Source organism: Osmia bicornis, chromosome 14 (assembly GCF_907164935.1).
Source record: "Osmia bicornis bicornis chromosome 14, iOsmBic2.1, whole genome shotgun sequence".
Lineage (NCBI taxonomy): Eukaryota > Metazoa > Arthropoda > Insecta > Hymenoptera > Megachilidae > Osmia > Osmia bicornis.
In genome coordinates this window covers 4,840,181-4,862,459 of record NC_060229.1, presented here as the reverse complement: position 1 = coordinate 4,862,459, position 22,279 = coordinate 4,840,181, and the positions used below count along the sequence as shown (strand labels likewise).

Sequence of the window (22,279 nt, the reverse complement as noted above, 5' to 3'; positions counted from 1 at the left end):
TCTGATATACAGTAAAACAGATTGGCAACTAAATTTTCTGCCTTTACGTTTCTTTGTTCACCACGGAATTATTTATCAACGCGTTGTCTGGCTCAGATATTTCAAATTTAGTATCGCTATTTTTTAATTATTCGGTTCTGCCACACTTGAAACGCGATGATCAGCGACGATCAACAAACAGAATTGGCTATGAAAATATTTGGTACTCGACTGAAACAAACGATCGTAATCTGTTTGGTGTATAATGGAACGTATATCCTGGCATAAGTTATCGGAGGCACGCCGAGACGAAGTGGTCGCGTGTGCCAGTGCCGACGGCATGGAAACGAAAACCGTTCCCGTCGACTTCCAGTCGTTTCATGCAACTGCATCGTAATGAAATTAAAACACGGGGCGCGGTGGCGAGCTGCGATAACTTTCGATGCACTGATTAAAGTGCGAGAATCGAAGTAGGGAACCGGGAAACGCTAACATGCAACCAAATTCTTTGAATGAAATTTCACGTTCGATCGATGCGATAAACAAAGTAACGATTCCATGCGAAATAAATCTTGGAAATTGTCCGGGTGTCACCCGGTGAAAACTTGGTCGGCCTGTCGCGTCAGTGGAAAGAGTCGATCGCGAGCAGACCGTGGTAGCTCGGTTACGATGTATCTCGTCGCAACAACGTCGGACTGACATAATAGAGCGACATTCGCAATCCGTAGCGAACTGCGAGCGACGGCATATCAAAATGTAGATCGGTCTTGTTTGAATTCGCGGTTCTATCATGAATCAATTATCGCGGAGATTCGTACACAACGGGGATCGCGACGAAAGCTCGCGCGTGAAGGATGAGGGACATAAAGAGGGATACGCAAACACGGTCGTGTAAGCGTACACGCTTGCGATATTCCTCGTCTCTATACGCGGGTATCGGTGGTTGTTCACCTGCATTGTTGATGCATACGCAAACGTCATCCGGACCTTGCACTCCGTTGCACGGGTCTCATCATTTCCGCGCGAATGCTTCTTTATCGTCGTACACCGATTGCATCTTTCCCTTTTTTTTCTCTCTCTATCCCTGATATTCCATGCGATAATCATCCCATCCAACTTCGCCCATTCGATGAAACGACGTAAGTTCATCGCCGTCGCGTTTAAAGAACGGGATATTCAACGTTGGTTAAATCACCTATATTCACCATAAAACGGACGAGTCCTTCTGGAAACATTATTCCCATGGTTAACGTCGGGGATACTTACCACTGACTGTATCGGTTCTTAAAAGACAACGCTTCTTTTTTCTTTTTTTCTTAACCACCTCTTGGTCGTAAAAGTTTAGAACACGTTAGAGGAAAGGATATTAAAACTTTCCAAATGTATAAACGAGAAGCTACTTTGGGTAGAGATTGATTGTTATTTTGCTTTCCCTGCGGTTGTCTATTCATAATGTATAGATTGTTAAGAGCTAACCGGTTACGTAACACATTCAACCGCGTACTGAAATCTAATTTAAACGAGTCAAAGCTAACGAAGAGTTGTTTTCGCGTGGACGCGTATTTATAACAGCAGACTCATTTCGGAGCTGGTCGGGTTCACTCTTTCTTCCTTGAGTCATCCTCGGCTCCCTTTGATGATCCGCCACGTTGCTTCGGAATATAATTATCCGAATTATTTCGTGAAACGGACCGGATAAAGCGGAGGATTCTTAGAACCCACTCGTCTGTACATATCGGAGCTATTGATTCGAAACCTGGTTAATTTTCGTCCAATTTTAACTAGCTATCTCGTAAATCAACAAATCTAATATCTATTAGAGGTTCGAAAATAATTGCGATTTGATATTACATTCTTCTATTTTTTTTCTCGCCTCGTATTGGAAAACAGCGATACACGTGTATCTGTAAAGTGTACAACCGTGTCAACGAGGCAGACGAATGACGATATCATCTCGAAACGTGCTGATAAGGACACATTCAGCACAGGAATAAATATCTACTAACGCTCTGGAAAAATTATTGCAACCTAAACTGGTCTTATCAGTCTCGGTTTCAATTGGTCGTCGGTGATAATCAAAGTACACTGTTGTTTATAATCACGTCGAAACGGTGAGGATCTACCTCGATCCAGTTCCATCGTGGATCTTGTTAGACGTCGTTCTATCGTTCGCTTCTTTCCATGCCAAACGAATCGAATTCGTCTCAGCGATTAGTCCAGTAAAGTGTAATAGTTGCTGTTTCTATTAGAACGAAATAGAATTTGTAACAGTGAACGTATCTGATCGTTCTTGGACAAAGGACAAGGTGTAAAATTCATGTATCTGCGTGTTAAAGGTGGGTGGTATCGCATGGTTGCATTCAATCGAAGAAACTTAATTCTGTTCGCGATACCCACGCAGTTCACTTTAAATTCCACGCGGCCATTGCGGTTCTTATCAGTTTCCCGACATCGTCTGCCTGTTGTTGAAAGAGATTGAACAAGTCTAGAGAAGACAGTGGACGATACCGCGTACTCGTTTTTTCCTCGTACCATCGAAATTCGTTAAGTGCGACGATTTATTCCCTGTCTGAGAAAGGGCGAAGAAAAGTGACGGAAAAACTGTACCGGTACTTTACTGTTTGCTCGAGTAACGTTCTACATCTTCGCAAAACTGGAGTTGCCCGGGCTTTTTATGTTCTACGTATTAGTATTCACAAGTTCGATCGTGCAAAAGCTACAAATGTGTTTCTTCATCGGATGGCGCGAGGGCGGCATAAAAATTCCTAATTTGTGAGCGAAGGAAGCTGGCAAGGTTAGTTGATATCAATTGTCCCACGTAAGAAAATAATATTAAAATAATATTAGCACGGAGAGAAATATAAAATTTCTAAACGACAGTTTCACGGAAAGAGACGCTCCTTCTTCCACGCATCTTATCTGAGACCACTATTGTTTGCAGAATATTGTTTTACCCAAGATAAGTGCCCCATGCGCTCATTATACAACCGAGCGTTTATTTACCTGGCTGGTATCTCTCGATTTCACAATCCTCGCGAAACACTTAGCAAACGAATGCAACTTCGCGTTTCGTGACTTTGCTCAACTATTTTGTTGATATTGTGATAGTTGAAGGAAACGATAAGAGTGTGATTTCTTTGAAAACCTGGGCGTCGTAGGAGGATGGGTGGAGGTACCATTCATCCTTCGAACGTTCATTAACCCAGCCATGGTGTTCCCTGGGTCTGGGTTAGGATCAGAAGAGTCGGAACGATGGCAAGGAAGCGGAGGATGGAAGAGCGAGCGTCGAAGGACAGCTCGATTTTATCCGTCCCGGTCGTGTCGAGCGGAGGGGCACACGCTCGTGTCGGTAGAAGCGCAACGATAGAAAGAGAACTGTAGGAAGATGACATAATCCCACTCGCGCAATTTGCGAAACAGATTTACGCGTGGGACGGGCTACAGCGCGGGCATTTATGATAATGTGTAGCGCGGTTTACTGGTCGCGACTCTCCATGGTTGCGTTACGTCGCACAGCGTCGCGTTGCACTGTGGAAGGATTTAGTAACATTTCGGTTACGGCCCTTTGAACCGTGAAGAATATCAGAACGAAATAAATCAAAGTATCCGAAGAAAATAAATTTCAATTTTCCAGATGCCAAAAATACTTTTTATTAAATTCTTTAACGAGGATCACTTATGCCCGTGTCTCGCTTCGTACTACATGTACGTATAAATTCGCTAGCAATACACGCGTGTGAGTGCGAAGATACACACGTGTGTTGGTACGTTCGCGAATCCTATTTAACGCTGTCCCTGATGATGCCCGGGCTGACGCACACGGTTACTCTGGTTGCATCGGCACACGCACGTGCACGGTGCACGATGCACGCTGCGAGTACGCGTCAGCGGGGAAAGAGGGTGACCGGGATAATCGTGCAAGACGATTGGTAGCTTCCTGTCGGTCACGTGACCGGCCTGCATCGCGGAACGACAGAGTGCATGGGGCTGCAGTAGAGGATGACATTCGTTGCACTCACCCAGTGCCGTTAAGTAGCTGGATAGGATGCAGCCGCGGATTAATGGTTACGGATACATCTTGCGATCCAATGATTTGTTGGCTTTTATCTGCTGACGGATAAGCCAGAGACTGTAAGCTTTATAGAGAAAGAGAGCTACCGGGCAATAGGAGCCAGGGATTAACGATATCTGCCTGTTGGATGTACCGTGTTATTTACGCTTTAGATTCGTCCGGCCAGCACGAACGAGTATTAAATTATTGAGGATACATTTTAAGAGAATAATTTAGAGCGACCAGTTGACCTCTTCCGTGCCAATTTCCACACTGTGTTGCTGTTCGGCTTACCCGCGATTCCCGGCTGCCGATTTATTGGTATTTTCGCGGGCTCCACCGAAACGTTTCGCTTTGTCATATTCTTTTTTTCTTTCTCTCTGTTCGATTACGGGATTCCAAAGCGGAACTCCCGCGTTATAGACATCAATTTTCCGACCCCTGTCGCGCGTATCGTTTCGTTCGTCAATGTCGATCTCTTCCTCGATGTTAAATGGAAATTAAATTCACCTGGTGTATTTGTATCTTGTCCTATGTTTCCTACGTTCATTAATTTCCACTGTAATCCAGTGAATTATGTAAACAGAATTTTGAAATCTTCTTTTTCATTGAAGTATTTTAGCTAGCTAATATTAATATCCTTCGCGAACGATAATGATCGGAGATCGTCTGACTCGTGTTTTCTCTTCGGTTACTTCGGGACATTTCGTGAAGTGACATAATCGAGATATCGTATCGCAACCGGTGTTACGCGATGAAAAAGAAGCAGAGATTAGCTGCGCCGCGGTGATGCCCCGCAATATCGTGCCATCTATTTTGTAATAGAAACAACGGAAGAGCCTAATTCCGCGAGGTTGCTCTCGTCCTCCTCGCCATTAGATGTGTAGATACATGTCGGCGCACATGATGCCATTCCTATCTACCTATACTTACACTTACCTACCTACCTACCTACCTAATTATACCGAGTGGTCCACTCGAAGCGATAAGCGATTTACATACCGAACGACGCGATGGATTTACCGCTCGGCTGTGTACGACGTTGCTACACTTGACTCTCTCTCTCTCTCTCTAACACTCTCTCGGATTTTGCTCCATTTTGCTCCTATTCCGGGAGCATCTAGGAAAGAATCCACTCAGTAACTGATCTGTTTAATTTAAACTATATTTCCTTGTTATCGTAAAAGAAGAGGGAAGGAAAAAATTTGCAGAAACCAGTGGTGCTTACCTTTTTATAAAATGAATCATATCGCGATTAATCTAGTAAATGAGAGAGAAGCAATCTTGCGCAGCATGTCTCGTTAAAGGATGAGCAGGGATCGAATATAGGGCTGTGATAGAAAATTATTTATATTCGGCTTGTGGCAACCTTGAAACCGGTCTAACATCATAAATACGGCAAATGCGTTATGAAATGGCCGCGTGAAAATGCAGAGACAATTTCTCGGCGGGTATAAATCTTTAAGCGGTACACGACGAGCCCGGTTAATAATTGATAAGTAAATAATTCATTCGAGGTGGTGAACACGACCGTGCCAAACGGTGAGACAGATTTACTGTTCGTTACTCCTAGCAGACGCATTTGCTCTTTGCACCATTCCCGGCGACTTTGGTATATTTCGCCTCGCGGTCACGGAAGTTTCAAGTATAGTTGAAGCCAAGTGTACTAAGGAATTGGTATGTAGCTGGCTCTCATCGGTTCATTTATTTACGCGATCGGGGGCCACTTAATATCGCTCGCGATGCTTTTGCAAAACACTAATTTTACACGCCACCAGTATGCTTACCGCTGCTATTATAAATTTTCCTCAAAAACCTAAATTTTTCGTCGCTCCGACCTGGTTCTCGCATGAAAATAACTTGATCGTACGTAAATGCGGTAGATTACGTTGTGAAAGAACGTTTTATCGTAAACGTCACATTTAGCCAACCCACGAGACACGGATGTATATGTATTTCGTTTTCACTTATCGCCGGCTGGAGATCTTAGACGGCTAATTTAATTTCGCGAGATTAGAATATCGGCTAGTGAACCAATGACAACAAGATTCTATTTCGAACGATGGTTATTCATAGAATCGCGTAAATTACATTGCGACAGCGGTTGCGACGTATACCTCCAAACATGTATCGTGCTTGAAATATGACTTGCTAGTATAGTGCAACGGCAATTATTTAATTCGGTTAATTATTGCTCTTAGAGCAAGACGTTTCCAAAGATATATCGTTGAAATATCGTTGTCTATAATTGCGCAAGCTGAAATTCACCGGGCCTAAACGTATCGAGGAAACACGAAATAACGTTGTTCGAGTAAGCAGAGATAAAAATATCCGTAGAAAGTCAGTCGTAGAAATTTTTATATCGCACTCGGTTCGCGTTTCTTTTCTATCTTTCGACGGAGACAGAGAGAAAGAAGAACGAGAAGCAGCGAAGTTGGTAAAGTTAATATTTTTGAAGGAATAATGAATTCAGTAACCCCAGACCGGGAGCACCGCACGTTCCAGCTTTAAATCTTTTCTGTAAATAGATTATGGCGCAAGATAATGAAAAATTTGCCAGTACCAGGCGACTCAAGTTCAACGTTCCTTCCTTTCAACTTTCTTTCGTTACCCGGCTTCCTCTCTACCTCGTTCCCGCCAAAAAATTTTTATCACTCTCACCAGCTGGCTTCCTCTTCCCGTTCACGGTTAGATCGCTGAAACGTCGCTAATGAATCGTAGTCTGTTGGAGCAACGATGCATGAAAACTGTATCAAATTGAATCGTCGACTTCTATGTACGCACATTTTCATCCAGCATCGCGCTTTCTTCTCTCGTTAAGCAGGAATTTCTTGCGCAAACTCAACGTTAAACAGCACGAAATGCAGCATTATCGTGCGCAGCGTGTTGTGTACATTGAGATAAGATAACGCGTACTCGCGGCGAATCACATGATTATACTTGTCTTCAATCGTCGGTTAGTTAGCAAAGAGAAAATTGAAATATATGAATCATCGAGTACATAATCGCGCTCTAAATAACTCGACGCAACGTCTTGCTCTCGTACGCGATGAACGCGAACGAAAGAAGTGGTCTCGTTTCATTTATTTTTCTTATTTTCTTCTTTTTTCTCTCTTCTTTCATTTTATTATTCCATCTCTTTCCCGTCCCTCGCATATTTTCCTTTCATCCACTATCTCTGCCGCATACTCGTTATTACAATTTTTCTTGCTCGCACTCCACGCCCATGATTCCGTTCCTTTTTCAACGTCGTCGACGCGGACGATTCGATCTTTCCGCGGCTCGTTAACCGTACACACGCGCGTAAAGCTAATTACCAGCGATAAGGTGCATTTAATTCGCGAGAAACACCGCGAGCCGTGTGTAAACCGGGGGAGATTCGAACACGCGCGTTCGAAATAAATTTAGTCGTGTACACCGGTGGATACAACACGGTACACGCCGGTGGTCCATGCCCCGTTGATAAATTCATGTTTGCCTGTGTTTGAATGTACCATTGATGAGAGGTAGAAATGGTCAACGTCAGCCAAGAAACTGGTCCTGGCTCGACTTCTCGGAGACATTAGTATTAATAGTTATGAATCTAGAATAGAACGCTACCGAGCCGCGCTACCACACGCTCGTACGCGTTTTATGGTGGAAAAGTATGAATGCAAATGCCGTCGGTGCATCGGGATCGAAAGGAGCCAGGGACCGTGGACTTGACGCTTCGACGTGGTTGAATCGTGCAAAGGATCGTGCGGGGATGCGAGAAAGAGGGAGGAGCGACGATGGACGTGATAAAGAAAATCTTCCCGGAAGTCCCGTGTTCACGTCGCCCTAAAGTTTCCGTGCTACGTGTTGGGAATACCATTAGGGTTAATGATCCTAACGAGGCTGAATGCGAGAAACAGAGAGAATGCCGCGATACAAGTTTACACTCCCTTCTTCGGTAATTAATAACTTGCCAGATGAATACGTTACGTTTCCCGAGGAGAAAAATACTTTGCTGTGATACTAGAAATGTGCGATTCGATTAACCCTTTAAGAGGGGAAAAGGGATGTCACGGTGGGACCATTGTCTGTGTTAACATCTTCAATAATCACATGTGTAATGGGATATAAATTTAATAATTTTATTAAATTTTCAACTTCCATTTCGACTAAATTTAGTCTGAACCCTGTTCGAGGGTTAAGGGGTCAATTTTGAGAAACACTGATCGATCGGTGGCCAGTTTCAGCACAAGGGGTGAACATTCCTTGGCCGATCATCCCGATGCCCGTTTTTTGGTCTTCCTAGTCCCGTCTGCTGTCTATTTATAGATCAGCCTGCTTACCGGCTGCGAGTTCGAGAGAACATTGGACAGCCTTCTTCCTCCGACCACCTTAAACCGCTGTTTTCAGTTCTCCAACTCCTCTCTCCGCTTTTCCGCCCCTCGGCGTCATCGAAACGCGTGTACTGGTTATGGAAACGTTCCCCTATCGCGGTAAGTGGCTGCTACCACGATAGCCGAGCACTGTTTAATTGAGAAACCAGCTTACAATCGACGTGTACACTTAAAAGACAGATAACAGATTTTTTTTTCATTGACCTACTCTCAGCAATACCGAAAAATCTGCTGACTTCTCGTGATATCTATCCAAACGATAAGAATATTAGTAAGGTCGTTATACGTGTAACAAATTAGGATAGAAAGTATGCTCGCTTCGAAATGAAGATATCTCGTTCGCCTTCGTTCTCCGAACAATCTCTCCCAACGACTCCGACTGAAATTCACGATCCTCTGTGCAGACAGACATCTTGCTGTAGTACATGTCGTTAGTATTGTTGTTCGGTGATCGGATCCGTGCTCGAACCGTATCTGTTCGAACCTTTGACGCGCTGTCACGTCGTTATAAAAAAGTAATAATAAAGAGCCACCGTGCAAGTATAACGACGGCTAGGATTTTTGTACAGGATCGTCGAACCGCGAATATGTGAAGTGGTGCCGGGATACGGGTGACTTAGGGGGGTTGAAGTCGATGGAAGTGTAACAGGGTGAGAGCGAGGTAGATAGGGAAGGGAGAGAGGCGGGAATTTGTGGAGTACACGGGCGCTTACTAGGCGACCGATTGTAATTATTTTTCCCCGATGACTTTGCCCTCGATGATTGTGCCTCTGCCACGGTGAATTGATGTTGAGAGGTCCCCTCATCAGCCAGATACTCTATACGTTAAAACGACGCGGCAAAGTTAAACGTTACCGGACCGTGTCGGGGAAAGAGTGTTCTTCGCGTGTCGTGCACAAGCGATGATTGGTCTCTCTGGACAGGAACAGGGTTAGGAATCATTGGCATCCATATTCATTCAGCTGATACCTCCCCCGGAAGGGGAAGAAGATTTAGGCACGTCGAGGGCATACCTGTCGCCACAGAGAGCGGGTACTCGAGCCTGATTATTTTCTACTCCTTATTGAAATAACGTTTCCGACCGATCGCGTCAAGATTGTCACAGACAGCGTGCATACATCATCCTGTGGCTCGTTACACTCGCCTCTACTTCCAGATAATACCAACTGCAATTACATTCTCTTTCGACGACGTGTCTTTCCTTCGCCGTTTGGGCGAAAGATTATAACTAGAGACGGATTCGAGTTCAATATGTACTCATCGGATTTGAATACCATTAGTAAGAATTGATACTTTATTCTTCGTGCCACTTGAAATCATACAGGGTACTCGAAAGATTCTAAAATGTATAATACTTATAGATAATCGAAGCGAAAGTTGATGCTAGGAAATTCCGTAAGACGTCGTTCGGTAAACTAGTTTCTTTTTATTTCGAACGGAAGATAATTGTTATCAGATGCTTGAACCCGCCGAGATTCGCTGAAACGTCATACAGCGGCTTATCAGTGAACGAGTTACGATGAAGTTACGTAAGATAGAATCTTCCGAGGCAGAAAGCGTTCTTGCGTTTAGCCAGAACCAGTTTCGTTATTTCTCTGATTACGAATCAATTAAGATCCAGGGAAATTTATGATCGGGTACGTTGTACTCGCGAATCGGATTCTATTCGATGGTTGACTTGACAACACTATCTTAGATATAATTATTCAGTTTTCAGACATAGCACTGAGTTCCTCGACCTGCGCAACAAATTTCTCTTCAGATTGCATTTGATTTGAATACCGGTGAAAGTATGGCAACATTGTTCTGCGCGCGTTTCGTCTAAAGCGTGAATTTCCTCGATTTATCAGCAAATGAATACTTTGTGTAGCAACTGTCAGTGAAAGTTGAAGTATGCACACGTGAATAATTTTTATCCGTGTGCCTCGAATTCCGCAGTCTCTTGCATCTCAATTAGAATAATCGATGGATCATAACGTTCTAATATGATTTTAAACGATGCCGAGAGGTTTGCCTGCTTTCTCTGATAGTCACTGAACTGCTCGCCGTTTTCTGTCTCTGCCAAAGTTCCTTTCTTTTCAAGATAACAGTAAAAGTAGCATTCGACAAAGTAAAAGTAGCATTCGAAAAGAAGGCGTTTAAGACGGCTAATTTGTCTTAAAGCTCGCGCGAATGCACGCGACGTAGAAAATAATGCGAGACCGAGAATTACGAGACGCACGGGTGCTCGTCGCAGGTGTTAAATATTAAGCGGACTCGCGGAGAATAGACGTTTCAGAAGTCGGTGCCAGACATTGCCACGCTTTCGTTTAGTTTATGATATTTAAATGAACCCACGTCTGTCCGTGATGTAATGCAATATAACAGCTGGTACAAGCGTGACGTTACACACGAATAAATAATTCGATACTACATCAGCCATTTTACGAATAATTTATCGCACCTTCTAACTAATATTGCTTACGTGAATCCTCCTTATCCAAGAATTTATTCGTACCTGTTTAAATTGTGTTAATCGCTTGGAACCGAGGAAAATGATTCAACACCGGTGACTGGCACAGTAGAAACAGACATACCTGACACGGCACGCGAATAATTCAGAATTTTAATCTTAATTGGTATTATTGAGAATTCGAACTCAGGAGCTCTTATTAAAATTGGATGCTCAAATTTTTAAACGAGACACTTTGGTTTTTTGAAAAAATATAATGGAATATTTATACTGTTTTTCACGATGCAAGTCGTAAATACTCGAGTATTTAATATTTATTTATCGGTTTATAAATAAATCTCATTGGCAAACGGAATGAGAAAGAAAGAGAAAGGTTAATAATGAAAGTGAGAATTTCACGACTCGCTTTGATAGCAACGGAGGAGAGAAAATGCTTTTTTATACATCCGCCCATAAATGAGCTCACCACGTGGTTGGCCCGAGGGTTGGAATATGATTAGTATATCGTTATAGAAGCATCGGCTTGGATGCTTAAATTAAGTTTATTGAGCAATTTTCACGGCGTTACGTCCTCCTTGGGCGACCCTCGTAAAAGATAAAGTCTGCCTCGTTTGTATCGAGAACGCTTGAAAATGCTTCTGCGATTCTCCTCGTCATCCGTTAAAAAACACGAAAATTATGCCATTCGTCGATCTGTAGCGAGGAAAGACGGTAAACGATAGAAATAAGCGTTTTCCAGAGTTTTACGAGCTTCGAACTTTTTTTATTTCCTCGATATTTGGTAAACAATTAAAATCCTACCTCCCGGTGGATAACTCTTTTCTATCTCCGACAGGATTAAGAAGTTGAGAATTCAACAATCCGATGATGCGAACGAGAGGAAGATTTAAGAAACGATCGCCGCGGAGCGTACATTCCGTTCGTTTTCATAAGATGAAATTGACGCTGGCTCGGACTGATTATTTCCAATGAGCGATCGCACTTTCGTAATTAGCCCCGCTGGAAGAGTGGCCATTTCTTAATCCCGCATCGATCGGCGAAACTTATCCCTAACGGTTCGACTTGGAATTTTCAGGGTGGCCAGAAATCCGGAAAAATCGTGAAAAATGTTTTAAATTCGTGGCGATTTGATTGATCGTGTTAATAAGAAAGTTTCCTTCCTTTCTTCGGCATCTTGCTCTCATCTAAAGATTGGGGTATTGAAAGAGCAGAGAGAGAAAAAAAAGTGGGGTTCGTATCGATTGGTCGATACAGCATTGATTAAGCATGATTGATGAGCCGGCCTTCGTTAGCGTTGAAAATGAAAACTGTACTCACAGATTCTGTCACTTTTAGTCGGACTTATTTTCCAGCGAAACGAAGACGAAATTTCTGTTCTGGCAGACACTATAATGCAGCCGGAAATTGCTAATTAATAATATATTAAACAAGCAATTTGTGTTTTCGTTGAGTAAAAGAAGTTTCGGAAGTTTCGAGCCGAGCATTAATTATTGCCAGGATAAGTCTTTGGTTTCTCCCTAGCCTTTCGTTCCCTTTCATCCAGGTTTACGATAAAAAGTGTCGAATAATCCGTTTTGTAAAGAGATCACGCTCGATGGAACTCTGATAAATACATATCGAACGAAAGGGAAGGATAAAGTATTTATGGCTGTTTCTTTTCTCTCGTTCGTTGGGTTCGCGGAACGAGGACAATAAGGATTATTAATTCGATCCTTTCGTGGCCGATTGAATTCAGAGGAAACGGGCTCGAATCGTCTTACAAACCGCTGTCTACATAATAGTTGCGCGTAATTGGCAGCGTTGATCTGCTCGCTAAATTACAGACAATGCGTACTCGGTAATGTTGCGCGTCTGCCATTATCCTAACATTCTATCCTCGTCTCGTTCATTTTCTTCTGCTTCCCTTAACAGGTTCAAGGCTCCCTGTGGTTCTTTCATTGTCCATGGAATTTTGTCTCGAAAAGATCTGTATAGGAAGGTTCCGTCTTTGTTATTTCCCGGTTTACCTCGTTGTCTTCGATAATCAAATAATTTTCATTGATTCCAAAGCAGTACTCGAATGTACAACTTTAAAAAGTTGTATCAATTCTTGATCGGTTTCTCGAAATACGTAGCCGATTGACTTCGACCGAAGTCGTTCTAAAATGTAGGGTTACCCGAAGGGACGATGGCGAAGGGTGGACCCTTTTACCGGGGGCAAACAGAAAATGCATTATTTATTGGCCGTAGCAGCTGGCAATTCATCGAATTCCCGCTAAAAGTGAAAGAGTTGAGGTCGAAGGGTGGCAATGGCTCGATGCAAGAAACGTCAGGGGTGTAAAGAGTGAATCGGTATATTTCTCAATCGTTTCACATCTAGATTTTTCGCAACTGTTTATCGTTTGAAAGTAAATTCAAAGATCGACGCGAAGGTAATTTATTTCGCTTGAAGTTAGAGGTTTAATTCAGACTTTCTCTTTGTAACCAGGAAACAAATGGTTGGTAAGTTTTCCGAGGCACTAATTGCGAGAGGTAAGGAAGCAAGACTTGGCTCGATGGAGCTGTAAAGTGTGCCGTAAGGGAACGCTCGAAGGGAATCGGAATAAACATTCGATCCGGCGAGATCTTTCCCGTTGTCGCACCTTCTCTTTTATCCCTGCCCCTCGTTCGTGAACCGTTCGTGATTTATGTTAATGTTTTTGTCTGGAACTCTAAATACAAGGAAAGGCGATTCGATTCCTGCCGCGTCAAGTTCGCGGCCCCTTCCGTTTTCTTATGCTGATGCCGATTAACTTAACTGCTTTAAGACGGCAATAAAGGTCGTCGACGCGATTTAACCGGTTTCCTTTTACCGTAGAATCGACGCCGTAACGCCCTCGAACGTGAAACCAAAGCTTAGCCTGCATATTGACGATAATGGGAAAAGTTGTTGGACTCTTCGGTATCTCTAGAACTCGGGGGCGTCGATCAATCAGACGTTTCGTGATCCGTCTATGAAAATCTTTTTCCATTTTATTCCATTATTTCACTTACCGACGTAATAACAAATTTCAATGAGAACGAAATAAATAGCGGAAACACGGATAGTATTTCACCGGGAACTTCATAACTTATACCCTCTGATTTCGTCGACTGCACGATTGCGTACGAAATCGAGACGGAAAAGAGGGTGGAAAAAAAAAGAGCGGAGGGAACAAGCGAATGAAGTTCTTAATAAAGCCAATGCCTTCTTCAAACCTCTCACCGTTTTCCTCTCTCCTGCCAACTTTGTGCCTGCCCCTTTTTCCACCCCTAGGCCTCTTCGTCCGAGCCGCGGCAGGTACATTGTCGACGAAACAAATCAGAAAAAGTGCGCTAATCGATTCTCGTCAGGGCAATTTATAATCGATCAACCGTGCAATCCTTCGAGTACCCGAAGTCTCTGTATTGTTTTCCTCGATCTGCTCGGGAGAGGCCACTTGCCGTTCGGTGGGTACGCATTAAACTGACCGAGATCCAACCCCCGGGTTTCCTCCTCAGGTATACCCGGGCGAGGGTAGCAAACGGGGGTGCTTTCTGGATTCTGAGAGAGTTTTCGAGGCGCGGATTACCTTATCTACCGGCTCTCACTCGCTCGCTCGCGCCAATTCCGAAACGAAATCCCGCCGGTCCGGTCCGCACCATCGAGAGGCGTTTACGCGACGATTTACCCCCTAAACCGTCCGCCAGTTAAGTTCAGTGGTCGTTACGCGATATATAGGGACTGTCCCTCGTTGTCACGGTCCCGCATTTTCCATGAAAATAAAATCGCCCGTCGTACATTATAATCCAGCGTGTTATACAAGATACAGAGGTCGTTCCTAATGATGGAATAAAATTAACCCCTCCACTGATTCTGTTTCACGCTCGATGCGTCAGATTAGAGAGGCTAAAGGGGTGACAGCGAGGAAACGGCCGTTTAAAGAAACGCGATATTTCCTAGGAAGTCTCGTTGTATATAATAGAATTGCGTAACAGCTGCGAGTTTCAACGAGACATCGATAAAAAGAAAAGTCAAACGGTAGAATTGGATAAGAGGCGTACAACCGCTTCCCGGATAATAAATGCTCGTTTATACCCTGTCGTATCTTATTCGAACGTTTGCTCCCGCGTATGCATCGTGTATCGTTCGTTCGCGAAGCATCGATTTATGATTCATGAAAGTAAGGAATATATTTCCATGAAAAAAATCCCCGGGAGCGAGGGAGGATTGATTTAAGCGTGGTGGTAAAATTCTAGTTGTTTGCACGCTACTAGTTCCTTTTTTTCTTTTCCGTTTTTTTTTTTCTTTTTTCGAATGGGATAACCATGTAGGTATCTTCGGCGAAGCATACGAAGTGACGGAAAAGGGGATTCCCCTGCACCTGATGCAATTAACTCGCTATTAGCGTAGCAGACGTTGAACAGGGCCGTCGTTACGAAAGTATAGCTTGCTGTACGTGATTAAAACGGGAATTCGTTACGGGGCACACCGAGGAACGTCGATAAGATTAATTGATAAATGGCTAAATCGATCGGCTCCGTTGTAGTTTCACTTCGGCACGAGCTTATCGGGGGAAAGATAAATATCTGGCGGCGGCGTGGTAATGATAATCGAGTTAACTCGAGTACACGTTAACCCCGCGATGATCTGTGGCAAATTATCATTACAACCGACGATATCTCTTATTGGTACTCTCTCGCCAGTTCTCACGGGCGATAACCTAGCAAAAATGATCGTAGCCAAGCGTGTTTAAATGTTGCAGAAAAAGAGAGGAGACGAGGAAAAAACATTCGTCGTTCATCCGAAAGAAATGTTCTTTACGTTACTCGATCAACCGAGTCTGCGCGTGTAGGTGTGTGCATCCACGTCATCGTGCTCGATGGTTTTTAAAGACGTGTCGCAATCGTTCCGCGAAGCAAAACATGCAACCGACACGGGAATAAATAAATAAACCGGACGGATAAGATCACTTTGTGCAGTTTCTTGCGTTGTATGATGCATCATGTTAATCGACGAGCAGAGAACAGCAGAAAAAGAAAAGAAACGAAACTTAGAGCGGGGAGATGAACACACGAGTCTGCGTAGTCTCATCGCGGGCCACATGTTTGAATAGCCATGTTGCTTCGATGACGTTTCCACTTGGAGTATTACGCGCGTCCCGACGCATCGGCCGCGTCTCGATCTACTGAATCGCCGCGGCTAATTTTTTTTTCTTTCTATTTGTGCATCGTCACGATTAGTAGCTCTTTTAATCGGTCGCTCAGTTTTTCTAACAGATTCTGTAGATTTTAGATGGAAATTCATATTGATAGGCGTGTAACAGATTTCGATAAATAGAAATTGATTATTAACTGTCAATACTCATTGACGAGAACGATATCGCTCGGAAAGCGAGGAAAGAATAAAGAAAGGAGGTTTCTTCGAGATGTGCGTTGTAAAGAAAACGTTATCCACGAAGAACGAAGGAGCGAAGCGACATGGGTGCTCGTGGGCGGTGGTTAAGGCTCGATTTCCAACGCTCGCTGTTGTTCGAACTTTTTTCTTCCAGCTGTCTCGCTTCGCTTAGGCATAATGGTTCGCGGCATAGTTTCGCTGACTGATCGTGCACACGTGTCAGGCGAATAACGTAAATAGCGGATAATCGTATGGAAAAAAAACAATTGTGCAACGATTTATCGATACGACGGTAGGTTCGAGGAATCGAGGGAAGGGTATCGAACGATTTTTCGGGGAGATTAAGCTGGGAAGAAAATCTAATTAGACGCGTGGCTCGATTAAATCGCGGTGCGCCAATTTAATAAGCACGTGCCGTGCAATTTCAATTAACCGACGATGTCCGTAAAAACCGAGCCGCTCCGTCGCGAAGATACACCATTCGCGTTCGTTCGAATTCTATTAACGTCGCGTGATTCCTTTTGTATTAGGTGTCGAACGATAAACAACGAAAGCGAGCCATTAAATTGATAATGCTATATATTGCTCGTCTGTCAGCAATTTTTTACATTCATCAACCGCGTACACGTGCGCACGCGACTGCACCATTGCAACAATCAGGCGATCCACTTGTATCGTTTACGGACTGTTCAGATGCAACCACTTTTGTCTCAACTTTTTATCGTTCTAAACACTCTTTAAGCATAACCATACCCAAGGTACGAGAAACAGAGATAACAGCCTAACCATAATCAACCTCCGTCTATGATTTCGTCATGTGTCTCGAAATCGACTACCTGCGAATCAGCACATAAGTTGAAATACGACGTAAGAGTAAGCACGTGCATGGCACTCAAGGTACCCGATACACCAGACACGGTAGGGGGGTCACTGATGACCGGCCACGAAAAACAATAGCAAGTAAACTTTAAGTAGCATTAACATTGCAGTAGTTACTCAGGATATTAAGTGGAAAGTTTAAATTGAAAAACGAAACGCGCTCCGAGTTTTACCACAGGCTGTATCTACTGCGTTAGCAGATTACAACCGAGAGTTTCTTTAAAAAATCAAATTTTCGTTCCGGATAATCGCGAACGTGGGATATGAATTATTAAAACGAATTCGAAAAGGCGGTTCGCGTTTGAAGGTAGCGCTAGAGTTTGCGGCGGCGATCGTATCCGATCGGTGTAAACTCGGCTTTATTCGGGAGAGCCGAGCGAGAGAGGACGAGCGGCGATGTAAATAGAGAGAGAGGAACGGAGCTGTTGGTGGGTTCTCGGCGGGTAGAGAGCGGTACGGAGAGTGTACAGTGGCGGGAAGACGGCGACGGCGACGGGTGGTGGGTGGCGGATCGCAGGCGTTGCGGTGGCGCGGGAACAGAAGAGGGAAAGGGGATACGAATCGCGTAAACAGAGAGTCAACATGTAAACAGGCCACTCGCGAGACAAACAACGTGGGGGCCGCGGGCTGTTCACCGAACGAGGCAGCCAGGCTCTCGCCTGTTCGTTCGTACGTTCTCTGCCTGGCATTCGTGTGTGTGCTTCGTTTCCGTCCGTCGATCCGTCTGTTCTCTCTCTGGCTGGTTGAATTTATCGAATCTCGTGGCCGGCGTCGACGGTGCCGGTGTGCGTTCAACACCGCCAGCTAACATCCATCGATCGACCGTGCGCGGTGTTCACCGTTGAATATCGATAACGCATCGAACCGATCGTGTACGATCGATGGTACGCCGTTACACGCGGGATCCAAGGTTAATCGAGGAGATTTCGGAGCCGGTACGTTCACCGGTTCAGTGCACGTGTATTTTCCACGTTTACCTGGGAAGTGTGCGACGACTGTGCGCGAATGTGACCGGTCGTGGCACCAATGAGAAACGAGGCTTTATTATCGATGTTACCGAATACCAATGACCCTTCGCCGAGTCGGAGCAAAGAGTAAGGCTATATAGTAAGCGCATTCGTGCGCCGGCCCCTCAGTAAGGTGTTGTCGCGGCATCGACATTGAAAATGATCCGGTACCCTGATACAAACTCGTACTTCTGTTTACCTGTGTGTCGTCGCGTTACCGCCGCGTGATCGTCGTTTATTATAGTTCAGTGTACTTGGCGTTGTCGTCTGGTGGTCCGTTTGTGACACCTGGCAAGGAACGTCGGAATGTTGGTGCGTGTTTCCCTCGTTACACAGGCCAGTTAGTTGATCCGTGAGTTAGTCGGTTAGTTAGTTTAGTTTCGGCCCGAGTCCCGTCGCAGGGTGTATCGTGTTACCCGGAAAATCGATTAGCGTGCTAGCCGCGTGAAAATCCACCTAGCCGCACACTGACTCGAGAGGAACATTCCAGCGTGGATCGTCAACAGGTGTACGCCCTAATGATACACCGACCAGACGATGGATATTGCTGTTAACATCCGTGTACAGTGAAGAGGAGGTGCTTCGCTGCGCTCTCGCGTGAATCATTAGTTTCTTGCAGCGGTCCGGCTACCACGTGAGTAAGCAATCGTTATCGTACCGTTTTATTGAGATTTATGCGTCGCGATGCCTGAGTTAGGACGTCTAATTGTTCCGCAGGATCCGACCGCTCGCGCGTCACTACTTTAGGAAAAATAACTGTTTACCGTAAGTTACGTTCAAAGAAATGCTATGCGGAAATGGCCTATCGTAATGGTTTTTTAATGGGTCTGAACATCAACGATTGCAGCCTCGTGTGTGCGTAGAACACGAGACTCGAGGCTTCGTCTTTCTTTTCCGCTGCCTGCTCGCCCGTCGTCGTCCGTTCGAATTTCGGTTTGTCGGTCGCGGTTAAATGTGGAGCGCGGCTGTACACGTGGGACGCGTGCGCGACCACGTGCACACACGAGTTACACCGATCAATATCGATCGATCTTTCGTAGTAGACATTGACAGCCTAATTCGAGAGAATCCCGAATCAGATGCTTCGATGTAATTTGCGGCGTTCGTTCAAGTCCCGTTGCTTAATTCGTCAATTGGGAAATTTGCATACCGGTTCGGAGTAATCGCGATTTTAGACACTTTCGTAGAACCGGTCAAAGTTCAAGGATCAACATTGTGCGTAACGCCTTACGTTTATTGATCGTGAGAAGTATATGAAATTTAACTAGACAGCTACAATTACTACTTTCATTGTACATACTGTCCCTTAATTAGAAGGGTGTAAAAGATATTAGTCCTTTTTGTCTCGGCCGTTTTAATTGATGATCGACGAGCGTTTTTGCTCGAGGACGTTCGATGAAAATAATTGGTTCGTTCGCCGATTCAGTCTCGTTGATCGAATCTGAGCAGTTTAACGGCTCGTGCCAGACAATTAATCGACCAAATTCAGGCTGAAGTCATGCCTTTAAGCAGAGTTGCGCTCGTCGTGGACATTGTTGGAATAATGAACGTCTTATTCGCGTTTGCTTTCCGCTGAATCCTATTGGAGCACGAGGAAAGAATATTATTGCGATTTAGACGATCATCCAATTACCTCGAGCAATTATGCTTCTATCGAAAACATTATTTCCAATGAAAAGCATCTTCGCGATAAGCTTCGCAACGTCTTTATGTAGGTTAATACTTTCTTAATAATCAAATTTATCTATTTTCTCACGTTTATCTTCGGTGCTGTTCAAAGTATAATATTCGAACGATTTATGGCGTATTTTCTTTTTTTTTTTCCACCGTCTTTATTATACAAATTTTTCCATACGATTCTCTGTTGACTCACGTGGGCACACATACGAGACGGGTCACAGTTTTCCACACGGACATGGACACAGCCGGGTTCGCCGTCAGTCTGTCGGGTCTTTTAGACGTTCGCGTGGAATAAGAAACATTAAAAAGTGTTTGAGGGCAAAAGCGAGTAAACAGTTGGTTATTTATAGCCGGAGCTGTGCGCTTGCTTGAAAGGTGGAACGAATAACGGGGAAAACCGTGAGGTTTTGTCCTATACATATGGTTTATTATGTATTCCCCCGAGAACCAATACGTTGTTTACTTCGTCTCCAGTATCGAGAAACAACGCCTAATATTCATCGTTAATGAGCCACGTTAGATAGCCTGCCGCTCCATTTTAACAAACACGATGTTTATTCGTTTCTTTAGAAGAATCACCTAATCGGAATTCTTGTTTCCTCCTCTTGTACTTTCTTTTTCTTTCCTCTTAAACTTCGCATGGAGCTCGGAACATTCGTCGAAACACAAGCTTCTATCGGTATTTGCGGCTTATAACGCATGTATAAATAGCGTCGTCCGAGAAAGGATGAACGTTCGTATCTAGAAAGAGTCGCGACGCTTATTACCCGACCGTTGATTACTTTATAATAGACAAACAGGGAGGAAAAAACAGTTTCTAAGAGGAAAAATATCGCTGCCGTTGCTACATACGCTTTAATGAGTTTACGTGCTAAGCGCAACAACGCGGTGTATATCTCTGGTTGGACGGTCGGTGTTTACGAAATAAATGACACGCCACGCGTGTTATTTCCGTTCCGACGATTTTGGATGGCAAGGTGGTCGCGGAAAGGGAACAGAACTGACTAAAGGAAATACGGAATGAAAAAAGAAAAAAAATGAAAAAATGAATCATGCATACACACATGCGTCGGGAACACAAAAGCAATTGCGGTCGTAAACAGCGTCGAACAAACAACTGATACAAGCGAAATAAAAGAGTCCGTTCGTTTAAAGATTTCATTGAACTGGCACGATAATGGGACACACCGCGCACACAAGTCGACGCGACACTCTCGCAACGAACGGCTCGTATTATCAAAAGAAACTATTGTCGGCTGTTGTTAACAATGCTTTGTTATTAAAAGCCCGTGTGTCCCCAGCGACAAGCAAAGACATTGTGCGTCGCGAATTCGAACCGGCTAGAAAAATCGTAGAATTGAACTTTTGTTCTCCGTCTCGTAGCAAGGTTTTTCGCACCTCCTGTTTAACCCTCTGATTTAAACTAACATTTGTTTCCAGAATTTTTTATCATTTTTCGATGGGATTTATTCATTTCGAGCCACGATCGATTCAACAATGTTGTTCGAAAGTTAATCTAACGAGTCTTAGGTAGAATCTTTGCGAGCCACACTCTGAATCGCGTATCTCTGAGAATTGTGATTCATTGTCGGAAAATGTGAACCATTGTTTTCCTTCGTCTACAATGTTCTTTTTCTTTATTTTACAACTACAAACTTGTCGATCTTCATTCTTAACCTGTTGACTAGGGATGACAAGTTAAATCGTTATGGACATTCAAGGATTATTTAATAATTATTAATATTTTTTAATTCAATTGTTTATTTATTTATTTGCTTACAAATTTACTGTAATTACAATTGTATCAGACACGAGTGATAGCAGTTTGCGTTTGCTACGAGTACGAGGAGCTAGTAGATTCACCGCGGCAGTAGATTCAGACATGTGGTCAGACATACCTACTTAAATTCTTATTCTTAAAGACGCGGACAGTTGGTCTTCGCGTATAAGCTTCCAATCTACCATTTTACACTGTTGCTATAACAATAACGCGATCGATCATTTTTCAATATCGAAACACAAAAAAAAAAGCGTGGTCGATCGTTGAAATTTCTTGTTGGGGTGTAACCACTTTGCATAGAGGGAGGAGACAAACAGATCTATGACTTGTAAAAGAGATACGTTGCATTCGTATGGTCATTATCGGTTTTCTATAAATAAAATCATGCTCCTCGATAAAGCTGCCTAGCTCGCGAGCCGCGCTCGTTTAAAACGCGAGATTTACAGACTTCTGTTATATAAATAACCACAATCACGGTCTGTGACGTTGCTCCGCGTACAGTTCGCGCACACATTTGATCGTTTCCTTTCTCTTTTGTTTTCAATGAAGACTAATCGACTGTTCCTGTCTCCTACCGACACTTCGAAATAAACGTGGCCGCTCGACAATCATGGCCAGGGAGAAATCATGAATTTTAATCTTTTTTCATTCGCCAACCATTCGTTCCTTGTTTCTACTCCCGGGGTCACATTTATGACCCATTAATTCGT

At 43.9% G+C, this 22,279-nt stretch overlaps 1 protein-coding gene across 16 annotated transcripts in view; it reads left to right on the top strand.

Moving 5' to 3' along the window:
• The window catches only part of LOC114872712 (forkhead box protein P1-like), a 177,892-nt gene that overhangs the window by 5,124 nt on the left and 150,489 nt on the right, over window positions 1–22,279 (top strand). For 2 of the 16 annotated variants that reach the window (XM_029180233.2, XM_029180229.2), the window contains exon 1: window positions 2,125–2,773. The exons of 12 other annotated variants lie outside the window; for them this stretch is intronic. The gene's annotated coding sequence lies outside the window, so the exon portion shown is untranslated. Of the gene's footprint in view, window positions 1–2,124; window positions 2,774–17,603; window positions 18,748–22,279 lie in introns of those variants that run through there. 2 more of the 16 variants (XM_029180227.2, XM_029180228.2) reach the window with 2 other exon arrangements.